General features: G+C 36.9%; 1 protein-coding gene across 3 annotated transcripts in view; it reads left to right on the plus strand.

Moving 5' to 3' along the window:
* The first annotated feature begins 462 nt into the window (after positions 1-462).
* Positions 463-22,045, plus strand: part of LOC119771809 (SPHK1 interactor, AKAP domain containing) — a 151,835-nt gene continuing 130,252 nt past the window's right edge. The window contains exon 1 of one of the 3 annotated variants that reach the window (XM_038267970.1): positions 463-588. The gene's annotated coding sequence lies outside the window, so the exon portion shown is untranslated. The remainder of the gene's footprint in view (positions 589-22,045) is intronic. The other 2 variants (XM_038267974.1, XM_038267972.1) reach the window with 2 other exon arrangements.

The raw sequence follows: 22,045 nt of genomic DNA on the forward strand, positions 1-22,045 counted from the left end.
TAATATGTAAAAGTCTATCTTGCCAAAACATGCACTGCTGCAACTATTCTCCTTATTCAAAGAGGCAGTTCCAGTCATGTCCCTCTGCCTTAAAAAGAATTACTTTATTAATAGTTTGGCTGAATCTATTATGCAAACTTTACAGTTAACCCTATTTATTTAAAGGGTTCAACCATAGAGGTCAATTAATATTTGTAAGATAATAAAAATCCAAGGGTTAAGGGGGCTTTCAAATGTCACCAAACTAAAAAATAAGACCCCTGTAGAGATGCCAGCAAAGCAGGTCCTCGCCTTAATGAATCTCTATTTAACCCCTGTTTTCCTGCATCTTACCCCAGTGAGCATTTGCTGCCTAGCACCCGCTTTGCTCAGCGGGGATTAGACACACAAAGACATGCACACCCGCAGTCATGTGCATACGCACACACACTCACACTACACAAGCCAAGTACTCTCCATCACCTAGCCTCAGAGAGAAGTAGACACAGCGGGAGACCAGTGGCTGGATTTAAAAAGCACAATTCATGAAAAGGGAGACGGTGTATTGAGTCGGCAACAAAGGCGATCTGATCGACCCTAATGAGTGTGGTGAGTGCTGCTGTAATAACTGTTGCTGTGGGATATACTTCATCTGAGAACAATGGTGTGAATGAGGTGGATTGGTGCCTTTACCTTTTATTGTGTCTATATTTTGAGTGTATGTATCCATGAGCCTTTTTATTAAAGGTCCTTAAGAACAATGCAGCAATCAGTGGTTCTTTTAGAAACATTCAGGTGAACACATTTAGGTTCTGTTTACAAGCACAGCAGGCCGAGTTTATTTGGCCCCCTGCGTCAAAGTTGGACAGGAGTTCATAAAATCATCACTTGTATCAAAATAGACACCAGGGATTATTAATATCTGACAGCCATAGGACAGTTTTACTTTACACCGGTCTAATTGAGTGCAGTACTTTAGTTGATTTTAATTGTAATGGAAAGCTGGGGGGAAGGATGAGGTGAATTAGAAAAAAATTCAAAGTATTAGATCAGGCATGTCCAAAGTCTGTCCTCAAGGGCCGCTATTCTGCAGGTATTTAAGGTTTCTCTGCATCAAAAAAGCTGATTCTGATAATTGCAGTTTAGCAAAAGCCTATTAATCAGCTATCAATGGAAATCAGCTGTACAGCAGTAGGGAAAGCTCTAAAACCTGCAGGACAGCGGCTCTCAAGGACCGACTTTGGATATTCCTGGGTTAGAGAAACAGATTATCTTCATCATTTTAGGAAAACGTCTTCAAATGAAATGCTGCAAAATAAAAGATCGAATAGATGAAAAAGATTATAAATCAACAATTTCATGCATCTATGCATATAGATACACATATGCAGGTGAGTCTACATGTACAAATGAAAAATTTGTAGATGACCAGTTTAGTTTCTAGTTTAAAAGTTTTGTTTTCATGTATCATTTAGATTTTATTCATTGACTGTTAAATAGCTTATGTTGTCGCAGAATCTTGCTATCCTGCTCCTCATGCTTTGGAACCTCCCATCACAGTTGAGCAGTGAGAACAGATTATCTGCAACATCCTGTTGCAGTTAAGTTGTCAGACCACAGAGATGCAGTGGGTTATAATGGTGCTTCCCTGCAGGTTTATGAGAATGGGAGTATAAAACAAATATAAAACTCATCACTGTGAAAAGCAGCTGACAGAGAATCCACTCCTGAGGCAAACTGGTGCTCAGATTGATGACTGAGGAAGTTTTGTTGCCAACAGGTACAAAGTCCAGAGTCGTAAAATCAAGGGAATCTGGTCTGTTTACCAAAAGCTGGGGGATTATTGTGTTTAAGGCTAAGCTAAAATCAATAAGCAGGATTTGTACAAAGGTGTTCACCTCTAGATATAAAACACTCCAAAGCATATAGGACCACAACTAACTATGATAGTATTGACCTGGGAAATAAAACCTATTCAAGAGCTTTAAAAGATGTGGAATGTAGTGAAGCTTTGCTTTCAGAGGTACCAAACACAAATGTGTTGCACAGAGGACATGGAATGCTACTGTCGCAATTCTTATGTTAAGCCACTTTGGAAACCAAGGCAACGTCAGAAGCATCTTAAATTGGATAAGGGTAAAGACTGGACTGTTGCTCAGTGGTCCAAAACCTCCTTTTTTGACCGGATCAAATGTTGCATTTTACAATTAAATGAAGGCGCAAGAGTATTGAGAAAGAATAAACGGCCAAGAATCCAAATTTCTTAATTTCCTGTGACGCTTTTAAATATTTTTATATGGAGCTTTGCCGTCTGCTGGTGTTGGCCCACTGTGGTGCAGCCTTCTTTAAGGAAGTTATAGAGAACTTTATGCACCCATCTCCTGACAAATTTTACAAATATGCTGATAAAGCTTTTAATCTTGTCAAAAAACTTTGCACCTGCCCATGCTGCTGACTTTAATAAAATTAAAATGCTAGACTTTTTAATGACTTGTTAGCCATAATGAGAATATTAGTAACGACTTAATAAACATCTTAATAGACAAGTTGCAAATTTGAACTGAAAATATGACAATAATGACATTGCCGTCTTATGCAGTTTTTTCGTAAAACATCTTTTGCAATTTAGTTTAAAGTTGTGTGTCTATGAATACATTTCACTTTTTTTCTGATGAATGTGGTGTTTCCTAACCTCTACATGCGTTGTTTCCCTTTTACTGTCATATGCTCTAGGTATATGAACATTAGGTGGACACATTTAAGACCTTATTGAAGATATAACTATTATTATATTTAAGTTTTTTGTTTTATTTATGAAGAGATCAAACCCTCCAACTGACTGCACTCAGGTTGACTTCCCCTGGCTAGTATGTAAATACATTACCCACAGAAGTCAGGTAGTACTGCAGAGAGCTAACTTGCTGAGTCTAAGGTTGTCAAGCTTCTTGCCTTCTGTCTCTCTGAAAAATATGAACATGTGGCATTTAATGTAGAAGCAATTAAGAGATGGACTGGAAGTGAAAGTGATCTTTCTGATCATGCAATTTCAGAGACCATGGCGTGATGATGACTCATAACCATATAGGTGGAAAATCTTGTCCAACATTAATGAAATTGCTAATTCAGTTCTGAACTAATGATTTAGACAAGTTTTTATGAGCCAACACAAAACGGATGCATGCCATAAAAAAATTAGAAAAAAGAATGTAAAAGACATCTTCAATAATTTATTTTTTATGAGTAGGAACACAAAAAATAATACTGGAACGCAGTTCTAAGTTCTTCTTAACTTTACTAGTTTTCTTTTGTATTGAAAATGACTACTAGTTATGTAAGAACCCTCCTTATAAGATAAGATAGGGTTTAAAAATGAATAAGCAATGCTACTAATGATTGATGGATGTCTGATTTCATGCAGATATTTCATGATAATTAATGACTGATGTGCTTTTTTTTGCTTTTTACATGTCAGTATACCTTATTCAGTGTGTTTTTGGTATCACCATCTGACAGGAACTATTATCACTGCCAGCATGTATAGTAAACCAAGAAAAAAAAAGTACAGTAAATAGTTCAACAGTGGAGAGAGGTCCTTTTCATTTAACCCATCTCCTAGCTTTAGGGGATGCTTGCCACACTGGTTGGCACAAGGGGAGCAATCTGTGTTTTGCTTAGGTTCCCAAAGGGACTCTCTTAGTTTCAAACCAGCAATCTTAATAGCCTAGAAGACCCCTCCCTCTAAGCCAGTGGTTTGCTACCACTTCACAAAGGCCACCATTCCCATGAGAAATAGCCAACAAGGTAAAAAAAAATCTAGACTGCAAACTGACATCAGTAGATGCCTGCAGCAGATCCTAGTGGGTGTTATAAATGATGGATTTTTTTATTTACAGACTTTGTGCTGAGTGAAACACAGGAGTAGTCTAGGAGGCAGGATCGGGCTTTAGTCAATGCACACTTGACTTTTACCCTGGATGATATTATAACTTTTTCTTTTTTCTTTGCCTTTCAAGCATACTGTTTAAATGCTGTGATGCTTTGAAATGACGGAGTTTCTTAAGGAGCTTAAGCCTGGACTGTTTATTATTAGATTTAAACAACAACAACGAAAAAAAACGAATCTGTTTAATACAGTACAGCAGTGGTTCCCAAACTTTTTGTGCCCAAGGCACACCAAAGGACAAGTAAAAATCTCAAGGCACACTTATTGTGCTAAAGAGCATTTAAAACCTGTGTCATCCACCGTGTTTAGCAAAATATTTGTTATAATTATGTACTAATTCAAAATAAATTGTGACAACTATATTACTTATGAAATATTTATTAACAAAATATTCCAAAATAGGCTTCATCAAAGCAGCCACACGCCTATTTAAATCATGGTTCACAAAATTAAAAACGAAGCAAAGAAAACTCAGCAGAAAATTAAGCACAAAGAACTGTCAATGCAAGGAAGCTGCACTGTCCATTGTCCTGAACTACAAATAATAAATGTAACATTTTTTTATCAGCACTGAAACGTGTGCTGTTGTAAATATTTTGTCTGCTTACAAATTAGTGAGACACGTGTGCCTGTCGGTGCGCACAGATTTTTTTAATCCTTGGTGGCACTGAGGAGAGGGCCACACGCAAGTCCTGTTCAACAGAGAGCCGTGACCTCCAGAGTAGAGAACGGCAGCTCACACAGGTAAGTAGTGGGGAAAAGAAGAAGTTGCTCAATTGCGTGGCGTGAGATGTTTGGGTATTCTGATGCAGAAGCCAACCAAAACTGATCCAGTGGGAGCTCACTAAATTTGAGTTTTAATGTGCGGTCCGCACGGAGCTCTGCGCACTCCTCTCTTTCTTTCATTGTCAGTTTTTCTGTTGAAGATTCCTGGTTGAATGGGTCTCGGATCCAGTCGTAATCCTCAACGTCAGCAACATGTGGAAAGTAGCGCTCAAACCTCTCTTTTAAGCTCTGAAGGTGTTCGGCATATAATGCGCGCTCCTTTGCTGCCTGCGGCGCAGCTGATGCCAGCGGGAACATGTCCATCGTGCCCTGTTCCAAAGCCTTGCGCCACAGGATGATAATTCCTACCTGCGTATCTCCGTGGTCAGGGAGTTCTCCTTGAGTTTTTTTTTTTTCTTTTTAAATTATTTTAATGTAGTTTGCCTCTGTTTTGTGAAAATGAATGCACTCAAAGTAGTGATATGACCGTATAGGCTTTTTATTTTTCTGTTATTATATTGTAATGACCATATATGGTTGTCACAAAATTCCACGACACACCCGCACTTGACTCACGGCACACCAGTGTGCCGCGGCACACCATAGGAACCACTGCAGTACAGTATGTGCAAATGATGTTAACAAGGGCAATTAGCACATTTTAATTAGCTCCTAAACTTGGTCTATAGTACAAACCTCTCTCTGTGTCAGCCATGCTCTGGTGTGTCTGTGTGTAGGGATGTAGAGCCTGAGCTGTTATGGAGAGATATTTGTGCCATCGGTTTGAGCGCGCAGGAACCAATCCGAGCGCGCAGTGAGACAACACGCGCGCGCGCAAAACCGGTCTGGCGCGCGCTCAACTCTCGCGCTCAGTTTCATCTCTGCGCGTGCTCGAATCCGTCTCTGCTCGCGCTCGCTCGACCTGCTCTCTCTCCGCGCTCAACACCAGCTGTGCGCTCGGCTGTTTCTCCGCTCGCTCGACTCTCTGCGCTCGCAACTTCAGCAATGTATGTAAATGAACCATACCATCAGCCAATCACACTCAGCTTCTTTTCATCCAATGAAAGCATTCCTTCCTTCTTCTTCTTCTTTTCTATCATGGCGGATCGCAAGCAACTTTAAGGTGCATACCGCCACCTACTGTTCATGAGTGTGTAGCAACATTGTTTTACATCTATTAAATTCTATTTTTTAATTTTGCATTCTGAAGATAACTAAATAATGCTTTCCTTAATCTATAAACATCCTTTATATTTCCTTTATTTCCCAATAATCCTTTAAGACTCCATTCTTGGCCTGTCATTTCAACTACTCTTCTCAATTTTTCCCTTTCAGGTTCATATGTTTTACAGTTCATTAATATGTAAGCATTCGTTCCAAATACTACATCCGGTTAGATGAAAAAAAATACATAAATAAATAAAAACACAATCAGGAAAATCAAACAACTCTTACAGTTATTTTGTCAACATTCCTAAGATAGTACTATAAAATATCTTGAATTATCTCAAATAAACTTCAGTAAAACAGTTATTAGATCATTGCCTCATCCATCTCTTTTACCTGCTATTGACATGGATTTAAATTTGATGTTTTAAAAGAAAAATAAGGAGGATATTTCAGGTTCCAGTATGGTTCAACAATATATAGATAAAAAATATTATGGATATGTTAAATTTTTTATGGATGCTTCAAAATATTCCAATATTAGGAATGGTGTTTTGTTTTAGTTTCATAATTTATTTTTAAATCGGGTAAAAGAATCAGTGATGGAATTCAGCCTACAAAGGAGAAATGTTTTGGATCATATTGGCCTTACAATGGATTGAAGAAATCGTTCCATTATAAAGTTTAGTTTGCTCTGATTTTAGATCAGCGACCGTTATATTAATTTAAACGCAATTATTCAGACAGCAGACCTGATCTGAAATTTAACAATTATTATTTAGAAGACCTTTTACAGATGGACTCTAAATAAGAGGGTTATTCTTTATTATATATATTAAAAAGAATAATTTGATAAACAGGATTTTTCCCGCGGTATGGATTTTTCATCCATACCGCGGGAAGCGGTATGGATGAATGAAGAAGAAAAAAAAAAAAAAAGAAAAAAAAACAGCGCTTGCTTGACTGAGCATAATGGACAGTTGTGACACTGCAACCCAGATTTGAGAAGATCTACAGCAAAAAGCAGGCTCACTACAGCCACTGAAAAGATGGGAGGATTAAAGTACAAAGAAAAAACTCAGGGAGCTGTTCAATGTTTTCACTCCATTTTGCACAGAGGCTTTTTTAATGTATAGATTATAGCAAAGTTAAATATTGTTACAAATAAAAATAAATAAATATGTTTAAAATAACACAGACAACAAAGAATCCTCTTCTAATCTACAGTATAGAACTATTAAAAAAATACAGTTACACAAGTGTTCCTACAGATGGTGTAGTTTGTTTTGTTGCAACCTGAAGTGTGAAATAAACTTCAGTGGAGTTTGAAAACAAAATATGTGTATAGGTTTATTATATCTGGTTGAACGATGTGTGTGACCAGTTGATTCTTTTTTTTTTTTTTGGGTGGGGGGCGTGGAAATTTTATTGTAATCCAAAGGGGGGCCCAGAAGAAAATCTTTGGGAACCACTGTCATAGGGGATTGGTGCGGTGCTGGACCCGCCGCAGCTCCCACCGGCTCACTCATTCATTAAGAGCTCAGCCTGTCAAACAGTTTAACGTTTATCTGGTAGTCAGTGTTCAAACCTGTCATGAAGGATGACAGCTCTGTCATTGTTGCATCCTCAGTTTATTACTTTTTTGTAACTCTTCATACAGCAACAACTCTGCTCCCTGATAGCATCCAGATATTATGCCATGTTGTTATGCAGTGAGAACAGATGTGTGTTTCAACACAACAAATTGACGTGTTCCGTAATTGGAATGTGTTAATATGGTTATATTGAGTTTTATTATGTACTTTTGCTAGATTAGCAGTGATATGCTAAGCCAGATAAAAACTGGAACCATACACCTGGTAATTTTTTATCCTTTCTGATTTTGAAATGCTTTTTATCTCTGATAAATAAAACATCTGTTTCTATAATTTCCTTACATTCCCTAAATTTGATCCAGAGTGTTTTGTTAATTTTCTCTGGTGTGTACAAATCATAACTATGCTGCACTTTTGGATAACTGGTGCTGTTGCAGTAAGAGGGATAAACTGATCCCCTTTTTCCTTTTTAGGGGTATAAACATGTATTCTAGTTTTAAACCATTATAACCGATTCAAGTCTTGCTTAATTTAGTAACTTACAGACCCTCATAAATGGACTAAGCAGAATGAATGAATGAATGAATGAATGAATGAATGAATGAATGAATGAATGAATGAATGAATGAATATTTCAGAGTGCAGTTCATTCATTTCTTGATTTTGTTAGTTTTGCAACTGAGTAGTAATTTGAAGCTCAAACATCTGAGTATTTCATCTCAGATTTGCATCTGGGTTATCAGTCCTTGGAACAAAGTTCAAATTCATGTCACATAGTAGAACAGACTTACTATAGTTTTTTTTTTTCCCCAGTTAAGTCACATTTATGAAGTTTTTTATAATGTTTTAAACTGCGAACAACTTTGCAAGCAATACTGTGTTCTATCCCTCCCCAAAAAGCTCAAATGCTGTTGTAAGTCTCCCTATGGGATTAAAGGGGGCGGGGGGACGACTGTTTTAGCTATTTTCTCCCCAGACCAAAGCTGGGAATAAAGTGCAAGTACGTTTGTAATTATGTGCACTGTATTAGCCTGTACCAAATCACCTTTGTTATAATGAAATATTTAATAGGCCCTGCCCCTGGTTATTTGAACTGTTGACTGAAGTCAAAATCCCCATCTAGGCACAAAAACTTGGCCATTAAAGTTAATTCTGATTCTAAAACCTTTTTCTTTTATGTACTTCAGCTGCTGAAACTGTAGAAAGAGAAGTGTGATAAGGGCTACCGTTGTGTAATGTTCTACCCAAGCAGTATTGCAGTGTGTCTCTTGGGAGCTTGGTATAGTCCACATGTAGTGGATCTGGATAAAGATTTAAAAAAGTGTTAATTGAACTAATATTTGGGAGGTGCTGTGGAAGTATTGGATACAGACACTACTTTTAAAGGCTACCAAGTCTTTGTAAAGCAAAGTAGTGTCTTGGGTTTGAGGCTGGGTATAGTTTTGGAGAAACCATCTTTTTTCTGTACCACAGTGTCCATGATTCCCAACCTGAAGAGATAAATTGGTTCCAATAGGCAGTGGTAAGGCTGTACGCTGATGAAGATTCTCAGTCATCCAGATCATAGTCATTCCGTAAAAGTTTAAAAAACAATCCACTGGACTTGGTTTCCAAGGTTTGAAGACGTTTCGCTTCCCCTCCAGGAAGCTTCCAGGACATTTGAATTGAGAATTCTTACTGGAGGGGAAGCAAAATGCTTTCAAACCTTGGAAACCAAGTCCAGTGGATTGCTCTTTAAACTTTTACGGAGTAAGGCTGTATCTCAAACTGAAGGGTTTGAGGTACAATCAGGTGTCTGATTGGAGAATGAAGGATATAGCAAGAACTAATTAGATAGATTAAAGCCTTGGAGGCAGTAATGTGCGTATCGCTTCAGTCTATTAAAGTCAAAATGGAGCGGAGCCAAAATAAAAACCATTACCCCTGATCACAAGACACTGTTTAGATCAGAACTGAAAGAAAGCGGTCTTGCATACAAGCAGCTTAGAGAAGCTTAATAATGTAGGATTTATTTTCTTTATTTTAACCACAAACTCATTGCTGTACAGACTGACAAGCTGTTGCTGTGTGTGAAATGTGAGTGCAGCAGATATTGATATTATCTGTCGAATATACTAAGGAATGTAAGAAACATGTATGACTTGTTCAGTGGGAGGATTGAATGTATCTCTGGTTGATGACTGCTCTAAGTGTTTAGCACAAAGAGGAATTATGGTGGAGCTAAATGGATTAGTGAAAAACGGTTTAGCTGAGTCTCTCGGTTTCAGAGAAATAAATGCTGACGCTGTCTTTGATTTAGCTTTTTAAGTTGGTGGGGGGTATCCTTCCAGGTCGGTTTTACTCAAATAATAAAAGTTTCTTTTATCTCTAAAATTTGCACATGAAGCTCGCACAGCACAGAAAAATACTGCAGCAGGAAAAAAAAAAGGTTCGTTTTCTGATATCGAAATCTATAAAACATTTAAACGCTTTCAAGAAAAAAGACGACCTAAAAATGTCAACAAATAACAAACTATTTGACACTGAGCTTTGCTCTGTAATTTCAGCTACCATTTACATTTTATATGAAAATCTTATCAGTCCTCTTATAAGGTGGTGAAAAATAAAATCATACACAAATGTGCACTAATTTTAACCCAATATGGATTGGTCTCAAAATCCCTCTTTTCTCCCCTAACTATTGTATGTCTTTAATTTTCTATGATATCGGATGTTTGGATTTTATTTATTTATTTTTAACCCAATTTCCCTTTGGGATTAGAGAAGTATTGTTTTATTAAATTAAATAAGAAAGCAGTTGACTGAGGTGTCCCCAGTTAAGTTAAACGCTGTTTAAGAAACTTAGAAAGCTGCCGCATCATTTAAGGTTCCCAAAATTGTTTAAAGACATGGCAATCTTACTGTAAAGTAAGTGAAATCTATAAAGAATATGTTTGGTTATGCTAACTTAAAGTATAGTCATACTGCATCACAATAAATTCCACAATGTTAAACATGTAGTGTAAAAGTACATTGACTCTTAGAGTTACTACAACAACAGCTGAAGTAAGTGTAATATTTCAGAACAGATGTCACAGAATTCAGGCAAGACAGACAGTAGAATAACTTAAAACGTTTATTTAAACAAACGGGCTGTGGATTCGCGGTATCAGCGGCTAGGGCGTCTATAGGAGAGAAACACACGTTAGTGAACATGATAAACTGACGGAGGATTATTGTTATTACGTGAGTCACTAACCTTTTTTGACAGTTCAGTCCATGCTCAGAGAATGAAGATGATTCCAGCCGGTCGACTGACATGACGCAGCGGACGCTGCCAGAGAGTTCCAGACGTAGAAGGCTGCAGAATCGACAGGAGATCAAATCACAGCTGACAAAGGAAGGCAGGATAATCCACAGGGCGAAGTTAAGAGGCCGATCAAGGTTTAGTCCACAGAGGAATCCAACAGGAGTCCGAAGACAGCTCAGGCAAACAGGTCAGACAGGGACAGGAAGGCTCAAAACTCTGAATACAGAAACAGGTCAGGATCAGGCAAACGGAACACTATCAGCAACTCACAAAAACACTCTACACCACAGGTGTCAAACTGGTTCCAGAAAGGGCCGTGTGACTGCAGGTTTTCTTCCCAACCAAGCAATAGCACACCAGACTTCATTCACCTCATCAAGTAATCATGTTCAGACTGGACTCCCTTAATGAGATGAATGGAGTCTGGTCTAATATTGCTTGGTTGGAAAGAAAACCTGCAGCCACACGGCCCTTTCTGGAACCAGTTTGACATCCCTGCTCTACACCAAAGGCTCAAAACTAATCTGGCACTGATGGCTGGAAACAGGCAGCATAAATAAGAGCTGGAACAGTTGAATCAGATGAGCAGTGATGAGAAACAGGACAGAGATAAACAGGTGAATGAAATGGCCAATCAAGCCAGCCAACAGCGCTAAAATAATGACATTAAGATATACAGGTGCTGGTCATAAAATTAGAATATCATGAAAAAGTAGATTGATTTCAGTAATTCCATTTAAAAAGTGAAACTTGTATATTATATTCATACATTACATACAAACTCATATATTTCAGATGTTTATTTTGTTTAATTTTGATGATTACAAATGACAACAAATGAAAATCTCAAATTCATCATATCAGAAAATTAGAATATTACTGAAGACCAATAAAAACAAAGGATTTATAGAAATGTTGGCCAACTGAAAAGTATGAACATGAAAAGTATGAGCATGTACAGCACTCAGTATTTAGTTGGGCCTCCTTTGGCCTGTATTACTGCAGCAATGCGGCGTGGCATGGAGTCGATCAGTCTGTGGCACTGCTCAGGTGTTATGATAGCCCAGGTTGCTCTAATAGTGGCTTTTAGCTCTTCTGAATTGTTGGGTCTGGTGTATTGCATCTTCTTCTTCACAATACCCCATAGATTTTCTATGGGGTTAAGGTCAGGAGAGTTTGCTGGCCAATTAAGAACAGGGATACCATGGTCCTTCAACCAGGTACTGGTAGCTTTGGCACTGTGTGCAGGTGCCAAGTCCTGTTGGAAAATGAAATCTGCATCTCCAAAAAGTTGGTCAGCTGCAGGAAGCATGAAGTGCTCTAAAACTTCCTGGTATGTGGCTGCGTTGACCCTGGACCTCAGAAAACACAATGGACCAACACCAGCAGATGACATGGCACCCCAAACCATCACTGACTGTGGAAACTTTACACTGGACTTCAAGCAACATGGATGAAGTGCCTCTCTTCTTTTCCTCCAGACTCTGGGACCTTGATTTCCAAAGGAAATGCAAAATTTACTTTCATCAGAGAACATGACTTTGGACCACTCACCAGCAGTCCAGTCCTGTTTCTCTTTAGCCCAGGCAAGACGCTTCTGACGCTGTCTGTGGTTCAAGAGTGGCTTGACACAAGGAATGCGACAGCAGAAACCCATGTCTTTCATACGTCTGTGTGTGGTGGTTCTTGAAGCACTCACTCCAGCTGCAGTCCACTCTTTGTGAATCTCCCCCACATTTTTGAATGGGTTTTGTTTCACAATCCTCTCCAGGGTGCGGTTATCTCTCTTGCTTGTACACTTTTTTCGACCACATCTTTTCCTTCCCTTCGCCTCTCTATTAATGTGCTTGGACACTGAGCTCTGTGAACAGCCAGCCTCTTTAGCGATGACCTTTTGTGTCTTGCCCTCCTTGTGCAAGGTGTCGATGGTCGTCTTTTGGACAACTGTCAAGTCAGCAGTCTTCCCCATGATTGTGTAACCTATAGAACTAGACTGAAAGACCATTTAAAGGCTTTTGCAGGTGGTTTGAGTTAATTAGCTGATTAGAGTGTGGCACCAGGGGCCATCAATTTTGGACCTTTTCATAATATTCTAATTTTCTGATATGATGAATTTGAGATTTTCATTTGTTGTCATTTGTAATCATCAAAATTAAACAAAATAAACATCTGAAATATATGAGTTTGTATGTAATGTATGAATATAATATACAAGTTTCACTTTTTAAATGGAATTACTGAAATCAATCTACTTTTTCATGATATTCTAATTTTATGACCAGGACCTGTACACTATGTAGAGTTCAAGTGGGACCAAATGCACTCTTAAAGCGTTACTTTAATGATCTATACTTTTTTCACAGTCCCAGTAAATCCATCCATTCCACATTTGGAGGCAGTTCGAATATTGTTTTTCTTTTAACAATAGACCATAATTAGAACATAGAAAAGCTACCAAAGAGTCTTTTTATCTCTGGCCTGCTTTGTTTTGCTGCTTATATGTCATTGAAGCTAGTTATCCCTGGTGCATTTTCTCTCCTGTTTCTTGTGTTCATTCAACCTTTCTCTTTCCCTCACAAACACATGAGTGGACAGATCAGGGAATTTGGGTTTTTATCATCAATTATTCAGGCGCCTAGCAGAAAGTGTCACCGTCAATGAGAGTGTTTATTTATAGACTTTACTTGGCTGCTGCAAAGGCCATGGCTGGGATAATTTCCTGTTTATTCTCACTGACTAAATAAATATTTGAGCAGTAATATATAAAAGCCTGTTAGTATTTTGTCTGTGAGCCCCAGTGAGTGCTTGTATTAAAGGTTTTTGGAGAGGATTGTTGATTAAAGCAACATTCACAACAACTGTCTGGATTCCGTTCTTTTGTATAGCTCAAATTCTTGGGTCTTGGGTTTAAACATTATAGGTAAGAATTTATACAGATACTACTAGTCTTTGAAATGTTCTTACATTTTAGTTATACTTTTTGGTTCAGACACATTTGTTCTCTATGATTATTGACAGGATGTTTCCCAAAAAAGGTGATAAATCATGTCCTGCAGCTTCACATTTTTTTAAAAAGCCTGTTGCCATTCAAGGTGTACCCAGGATTTGACTCCTATTCTCTTGGTTTCAAGTCACGGGTTAAAACCACTTTTCCCAGGGCAACTATATGCCAGAATAAAAGAGTTTTATCAATTTTAGGTTCCATTCTAATTTCTAAGTTAATCACGGTTCTTTTGAAAAATGGAGAGCTCTTAAAATGTTGACCTTTTCTCAGTCAAAAGACATGGTTATGAAATTTAAATTTATGGCTATTAGGTATTTAGTTGATCTGCATTTGTTTGCAGAATCAATTAATCTTTGATCGACCAAATGGTCTCCAGAAAAAAACTGTGGACCTGCATTAAGCTTGATTACTTTCACCTGGCTTGCCATAGCAGAGGAACCATAACTCTCCACAAATTTTCTGAAATCTCTTTCAAAAGCAGTCTCCTCACTATATCAACCTCTTAGAGATATTGAACCTCAACAACTTGTAACTTTAAGGTTAGATCCTTAAAATAGATTTGAAATTCATAGAAACAAATCCTAAAAACCCATTATCTTGAATCTTCAGAGGGGAGCAAAACCCCTGCTGCAAATGCCTAAGTTCACCAAAAATGCAAAAAACAGAGCAAACACAAAAAACAAGTTAGCAAACAAAAACTTGAGACCAACAAACTAAAGTGTTTTCAACAGAGTATCATTTATTATTATTTTTTTAAACACAGAAACCTTTTTATAGATTTTACAATGGTTCTGGTCAAATATATGTTTATGGATAACTGTTTATGGATAGTGTTCTGGAGTGATCCCATTATGTGGAGCTAGTTCACAACTTTTCCTAACTTGCAGTTATTTTTTCTACTTAGAAACATTTTTCTTTGCATTTAATTAACACTCACAGAAATATTTCCCCGAATGTAGAGATTTATGTAAATTTAATACATTGAAAAAAAAATCCCTTTTACTCTTTTCATTTTTAGATACTTTTAACTCAAACATTACATAAACCTTACATGTTGCATATCAATTTATGTATTAAAGCTTATTTACTTGATATACATAACATTAATAAAATATGTTGACTTACAATTAATTCTAATGAGTTTATTTATTTCAAATACACGAAGTTTATTGTGGAAATTGTATAAAGGTAACCATGTTTATGCAATTTAAAAAAATACTTTCTTTTTTTTAATAAATGCATTGATTAGTATTAAATTTGAGAAAATATCCTTTTAAAATTCTAAATACAAGAATCAGAAAGGTGTTTATTTTAAATAAGCTATGTTCAAATTAATTAATGTGCATCATGTAGGATTTAATAGGTTTGTGTTGAAATTATCTAACAGAAGTAAATGGGAGTTTCTGTAGTAAAAATGTCATAAATCGTAAAAACTCATTACTGTTTGTGTTTGCAGCTCATTTTAGGGTTAGCAGAGTATTTACCATGCTTCTCTATTTTCTGTGATTGCGTCTTTTAAATAGCAGAATTCTATTTCAAAGAATCAATACTAGAGCTCTTCTACATCCTTTATCTAGATTAAAAAAGGAAATCCCAACAACATGTTTGATGATGTATTTTGTTACAATCAGGTGAGAATGAGTTCAGAAAAAAATTGTTATTAGAATTAGGTAAATTCATAGTATTAGCAAAGAAGTAGAGGTACTTTTTATGCAACCTCTTCACTGCCCAGACACTCTTTAAAAACAATCAAATTATTTATACTTGCGTTATTGTAATCCGTCATTTCTGACAAAACTACTCTAAGGTTCGGTTACTTCTGCTTAACTATCTACATTAGTAGCAAATTTGTACCAGAAGTTTAGCATGTCCCTTGTGGATATTGCATGTCATGCAACATATATTAAGAACCAAACATTGTTAACATTTTTCCACAGAATATGTTTATATTATTTTAGTGACATAAAATTCACACTAGATGTTGAATAATTAACACAGTTCATAGGTTGTAGTTATATATGTGCAAAAAAGCTGAGTGGTTTAAGGAATAATGTCTAAAGAAAACAATATGGAAAGAGGCTTAAAAAGCCAAGAAAGTAGCTTAAATCTGTAAAAGCATTTCTAATTCTTTTAATGTTGCTTTATTACTACAGATAATTTGGATCCAGTTGCCCTTTCCATCAGTTCACTTGGCCTGGCTTTACTCAATGCCACCAATTGTCAGATGTTTCTATTACTTATTTTTTAGCACAAGTACCTGTTCTTTCTGGCACTACTGTGCCTTGCGAAAGTATTTGGCCCCATGAAACTATTTAATCCTTTAATACATTTCAGACTTCAAACACAAGATATAAGATTGTAATTTTTTGTGAAGAGTTAACGAGTGGGACAAAATCACTAAGTGGAATTAAATGTATTCAATATCTTAAACTTTTTAAAGTTAGGGTTTGCAAAACAAATTGGCCCCTTTAATTTCCATGCAGCAAACTGTCTGCAGAAGTTCAGTAAGGATCTCTGAAGGATCCAATGTCAACCTAAATGACCGATGATGATAAATAGAATCCACCTGTGTGTAATCAAGTCTTCATATAAATGCACCTGCTCTGTGATAGTCTCAGAGCTCTGTTAAAAGTGCCGAAGGCATCATGAAGTATAAGGAACACACCAGGCAGGTCAGAGATACTGTTGTGGAGAGGTTTAAAGCTGGATTTGGATACAAAACGATTTCCTAAGCTTTGAACATCCCAAGGACACTGTGCAAGTTATAATATTGAAATGAAGGATGATCAGACCAATGCAAATCTACAAAGACCCGGCCATCCTTCTAAAGACTGAGAAGACTGATCAGAGATGCAGCCATCTGCATCTCTCTGGATGAACTGCAGACATCTACAGCTGAGGTGGGAGACTCTGTCCTTAAGACAACTACCAGTGATATGCTGCACAAATCTGGCCTTTAGGGATGAAAGCCATTTCTTAAAGATATCTTTAAAAAGTCTAATTTAACGTTTGCCACAAGCCACCTGGAAGATAAACCAAATGTGGAAGAATGTGCTCTGGTCAGATTAAACCAAATTGTAAGTTTTTGGCAATAATATATAAGGTTATGTTTGGAACATAAGCAGCACAGCTTATTGTCCTGAGCACACCACCCCCACTGTCAAACATGGTGGTGGGTGCATCATGGTCTGAGTCTGCTTGACCTCAGCAGGGACAGGGAAGATGTTAAAAGTTGATGGGAAGACCAATTTACCCCAATACAGAACCATAATGTAAGAAAACCTGTTGGAATCTGCAAAATACCTGAGATTTGATATTTATCTTCCAACAAAACAGTGATCCAAAACATAAAGCACAATCTACAGTGGAATGTTTTATAAATAAACATGTCCAGGTGTTAGAACGGCCAAGTCAAAGTCCAGACCTGAATCCAATCAAGAATCCGCGGAAAGAACCGAAAACTACTGTTCACCTATGCTCTCCATCCAACCTCACTGAGATTGAGCTGTTTTCCAAGGAAGAATGATAAAACTGATAGACATAACCCAAGGCATTGTGCTTGTCTCTGACTGCATCAACTCCTGAATAAGAATTTAAACTTAATAAACTTAATTTATCCACTAATGTCATTTAATTTCTATATATGTGTGGAATCTGCTGTTATTTTGAGTGAATTTCCTGACAATGTTAGAAATATATTCTCTGAGAAAACTGAAATACTTATTTTACCCATCATATGAAGGTGGGCATGGTGTTGTGGGAGTTTCAGGAGAAAGGCAGCAGAATGCGTCCAGATAATGAACGTGCCATCTATCATATGCTCAACCAAAAAATGTGTTTTGTTAACTTTTTGCTGTGAATCTCTGTTTGCATATATTTGTAGCAGCTGGTGGGCACCTCGGTGTGGAGAATAGACCGGTGGTTAGCAGGGTGTGGTGAGGACGGGGGGGGATATCAATCAATAGTTTGACAGCTGACACATCCCTGCTAGAAAGGCAGAGCAACAGATTAAGTTTTTTGTGCATTGCAGAATCTTTACATAGGAAGGGCATCTGTAAGAACATTATTGCATGAATATATTGTGCTGCTTTGGTAGATATAAAAAGTCTTATCAAGAAGAAATCCTTTATACTGTATATTAATCTTGATGGTCTTAGATATTTTTTAAACATGAGCACCAAACATATGTTTAGAGTCCAAGAAACCCCCCAAAATATTTGAACTTCAGTAGTTCCTGGATTATCTCTCATTTATTTCTATTTTTAACTATTTCTACATCTTTCTCTTAATAGGAAACCACAATGAGATGGTTTTCAGTATGTTTTAATGTTAGGCAGTTTTCCTCCAGCCACTTAGATATTCCACCCAACTGCTGAGTTAAACACTTCTGCAGCCTGAGTATGTTAGCCATTTCCATAATATCATTACTAACTTTTCCATTTATATCTAGTTCAGTTAAAAATGTACTTCGACTGGATCCTGCTGGCTAGCTTTTTAAGATCTTTCCATAGAAGTGACCTGTTGCCATGTGATTCAACAAAAAGTTCAATAAAATAGATGACTTTGCTTTTGTCAGTTCAGTTAATTAACGTAGTTAAAAAAGTTTATTTACATCAAATTGCCTAAAATATTCCTTTGTTTGATATCATAAACAAATAACATTAGTGCTATCTCATTTTAAATACACAGCTTTGGCTTTTCTGAGAAGGTTTTCAGAGAAAGAGTTAAATTGAAAAAGGGTTTAAACACTTCCAGGAAAACATCAAAGAAGTCAAACACCGATGTTGACGGAGAAGGCCTGGCCTGTAGTTTCCAACCTTTCTCTCTTTATGGACCTTTTTCTTGGTAAAAGAGGAACCATAAGTTTGAAATTTAGGGGGTTATATCCAAGCTGTCCTCAAAAATGTAATAACATGAACTGATCCAAAATCCCAATAATGTATAAAGAGTATAAAACTGTACTGATACATTACAGCAAGTAGTGTTGCTTTCACTTTATTCTCACAGTTACTCTTTTTCATTTATTATGTTACTTTATCTTACTGTAATTTTATTTTTTAAGTTTTCTTTCCGTTATGTTTCTTTTTGCCATGTACAGCTGCCTGTGCTGTACATAGCACATTTAGTATTGTGCTAAAAAAAAAAAAAAAAACTTTTTTTGCCTTCTCCTGTTAACTTTCAAACCCGTACAAATGCACTTGAATACTTGAAAGAGAGATGCGATTTATCCCTTTAAAGAGAAGATGTATTCACAGCTCTGGTGGAAGCCTTTACATCCAGAACTTTGCTTTGCACATATGATTCAAAGCTTGACTGCAGTTGCTTGGTCATGGCAACCCTTCCATTAAGCACTCTTATACTTTTATTGAACTAATCTGACAAGATGTAATTTGCAGTTCTGTTGCTATGGACTCTGAAGAAAGTCACCACCATTTATGGTTGTACATTTTGAGATCGAGCAGACACTGTCCATGCTCTACAATTTTGCATGGCATGATCCCACTTGCTTCCACATTATGACAGTTTTCTGTGGAGTATTTACAGTAGTACACATTCAAAAGTTGCCCACTTTCCTTGATGGGCCCTTGGCTGGTTCTTGGCTGGTCCCCTACAATTCCCTTCTGAACATCAATATTTGTACTAAAATATTCTTTCTGTCATGATTTGTGGACATAAAGCTCTAAATACCTCCTGGACAGTCCCTGTAATTCAGTAACCTCTTGGATATGGAAAAGGGGGGTCACTCCAGTGGCTGGAAGTTGGAGGGGATTTTGCTGGGAGTTGGAGGGCAGTGATTTGCCATTCGGCTTTGACTGGGAATGGCCATTTTGAATGGCTGCTACTGTAATTGTGAGGAAAATTTGAATGTCAAAGGTCCTGTCACAGTACCATGGTAGAATTTACTGAGCTCCTGACAGTGACCATCTCTCACACAGATGTTTATAGAAGTGCTTGATTTTACATATCTGTGGTCCTAAATGTGACTAGAACATGTAGATTAAATTATGCAGATGGGTAAGATTATTAAGGCTGCAACAAATAATTATTTTGCCAACTGATTGATCTGTGAAGTATTTTTTTGCTTAATTGATTAATAATCAGATAGTAAATGGTTCCTTAAAAGCAGGTTCTTTACAGAATTGATTCAGGTGAGGCTAAAACTTTTCCACCTGAGGAGGTCTGCATTTAGTGACTGTTCTTAAATGCAGTTATGGTATCATTTCTGCTCTCAGTGGGTTGCTCTTTCAGCCAAAGGCATGTTTTAGACTCTCTACACTCCAGTTAACGATTAATCGATTGCTAAATTAGTTGGTTATTTCAGTAATTGATTAATTACAATTGATCTGATAAAAAGTTTTAGCCCTTAAAGCCTATACTCTTTTGATTATTGAATTTATTTCTGTGGGTAGAGATTTAGGAAAGAATATTCTAGAGGCAGATTATTGTATAATCTAGTTAAAAAAGTTAATTGTTAATTTAATTCTGTTCAATTCAAAGCAATACATTATAAAATATAAGGAAAGGGGAGAAATGGTTCTGGGAAGCTGGGGATATTTTCTTAATAACAGCTCATGGAAGATAATATTTTTGACATTATCAGCATATTAAATCTTTTCTTAGCTGGAAAGTAAGTAAAGCTTTTTTTTCGCCCTGTGTGTTTTTGTTGAACATCAGTGGAATTTGCCTTTGGTCATTGCTGCTGTCCTCTTCCTTGCGTCTGACTTTAAATCAACTCTCACGAGGTTACAGAAAGCATTTTGACAAGTCTGAAAGTGTGTCAGAGGGTGAAATGGAAGTTCAGAAGAAAGATAGAAAGCAAGGAAACATATTTAAGGAGTGAGTTTATGAGATAAAAGCCTTAAAGTATAAATATTTAAAGAGGAGGGATGAATTTCAGCTTTTAAATAAACAGATTTTAGGTTCAGCAAGTCCCTTTCAATGTTTTATGTGGCCCATTTTTAAATGATCTATACAAATATATATTCAGTGCCATGAAAAGCATTTACAGCAAATTATTTTTGATTTGCTGTTTTATTTACTTTTTGCCTACAATAGTGGAATTGGATAAATAAATGAATAAAGCTTAGGGACACCAGTAAATTACAGATCATGAAACAGTGCTGAACCTTTCCTGGGAGGCCAGCCAACAAAAATTATTCTAAGAGATCATCAATGACTCATCCATGAGGTTATGAAGAACTAAACTTCTACAGGCCTGAAATTTCAAGTCAGGGTTAATAATCCTCAAAAAATCCAGTGATTGAAAGTTAATTAGTCAAAGAAAAACTAAAATAGTTTAGATATTATAGTCAAACTTGTTTGTGAATTAATTCACTTTGTTCCACCAAGAACTTGGTGTGTTTTTAAAATCTATGACACCATGAACTCTCCCTTCTGATACTAAATCCTAAAGGAGGTTGTCCTGAAAACAACTGAATTAGTAACAAAAGACTGACCTCTTTTGAGATGTGTGTGTATATATATATATATATATATATATATATATATATATAAAAATGTATATATATATATAAATGTATATATGTGTGTTTCTGTATAAATGTTATAGCTGAAAATGATCTTTTTAATGTGTTAACTGTAGCCCTGACTGTGGAGACAAATGTCTTTTCTGAAGGGAGTCAATGCATGAATGGGAACCCTAACAGTGGTTAATGCTGGATAAGCACAGCCTTATCTCAACCAGCCAAGTAGCCCCTGGATCCCCCAGCTCATCACAGAGCAGACGATTACCTTCCCTCTGATTCACTCTTTTTCTCCCCTAAAACTAAGAAGCTTAGACTGAGAAAAGCGATAGAATTTTTAATATTTGCCTAAAATTGGGGCAGAGTCCATGTTGTCCTAACATACTGTACTCTACCCTGAAATGAAGCAACAGTAGGGGTGTTTTCTGCATATCTGATGAAATACAAATAGAAAGAGGAGACAAAACCAAGCTTAATTCTTACAGAGATCTGAGGAGAATGGAGACAGTCCTTTAAAGAGTAGACAGAGCTGTCTGTTGTATGCATCCCTCTGCTCCCAATGATAAGCTCCATTTATCATGAGACAGTGAGAGAAACTTGAATGAGGCTCTCATAAGAGTCTTAGATTAATGGATTATTAATGAACAGGCCCTTTCTCGTCACATGGTCATAAATGAAACTCCTCATTTGTATTCAGCTCTACAGTCCTCTCACTCTTTCCCCTTACCCTAACCTGTCCAGCGAGAGCTTTACTTTGCTATCTTTGAAGGAATTTGATTTTCATGTTCCTGTTGAGTGTAGCCTGTCTCCTCATGGCTG

Source organism: Cyprinodon tularosa, unplaced genomic scaffold (genome assembly GCF_016077235.1).
Source record: "Cyprinodon tularosa strain WSP-4 unplaced genomic scaffold, ASM1607723v1 ctg69, whole genome shotgun sequence".
NCBI lineage: Eukaryota > Metazoa > Chordata > Actinopteri > Cyprinodontiformes > Cyprinodontidae > Cyprinodon > Cyprinodon tularosa.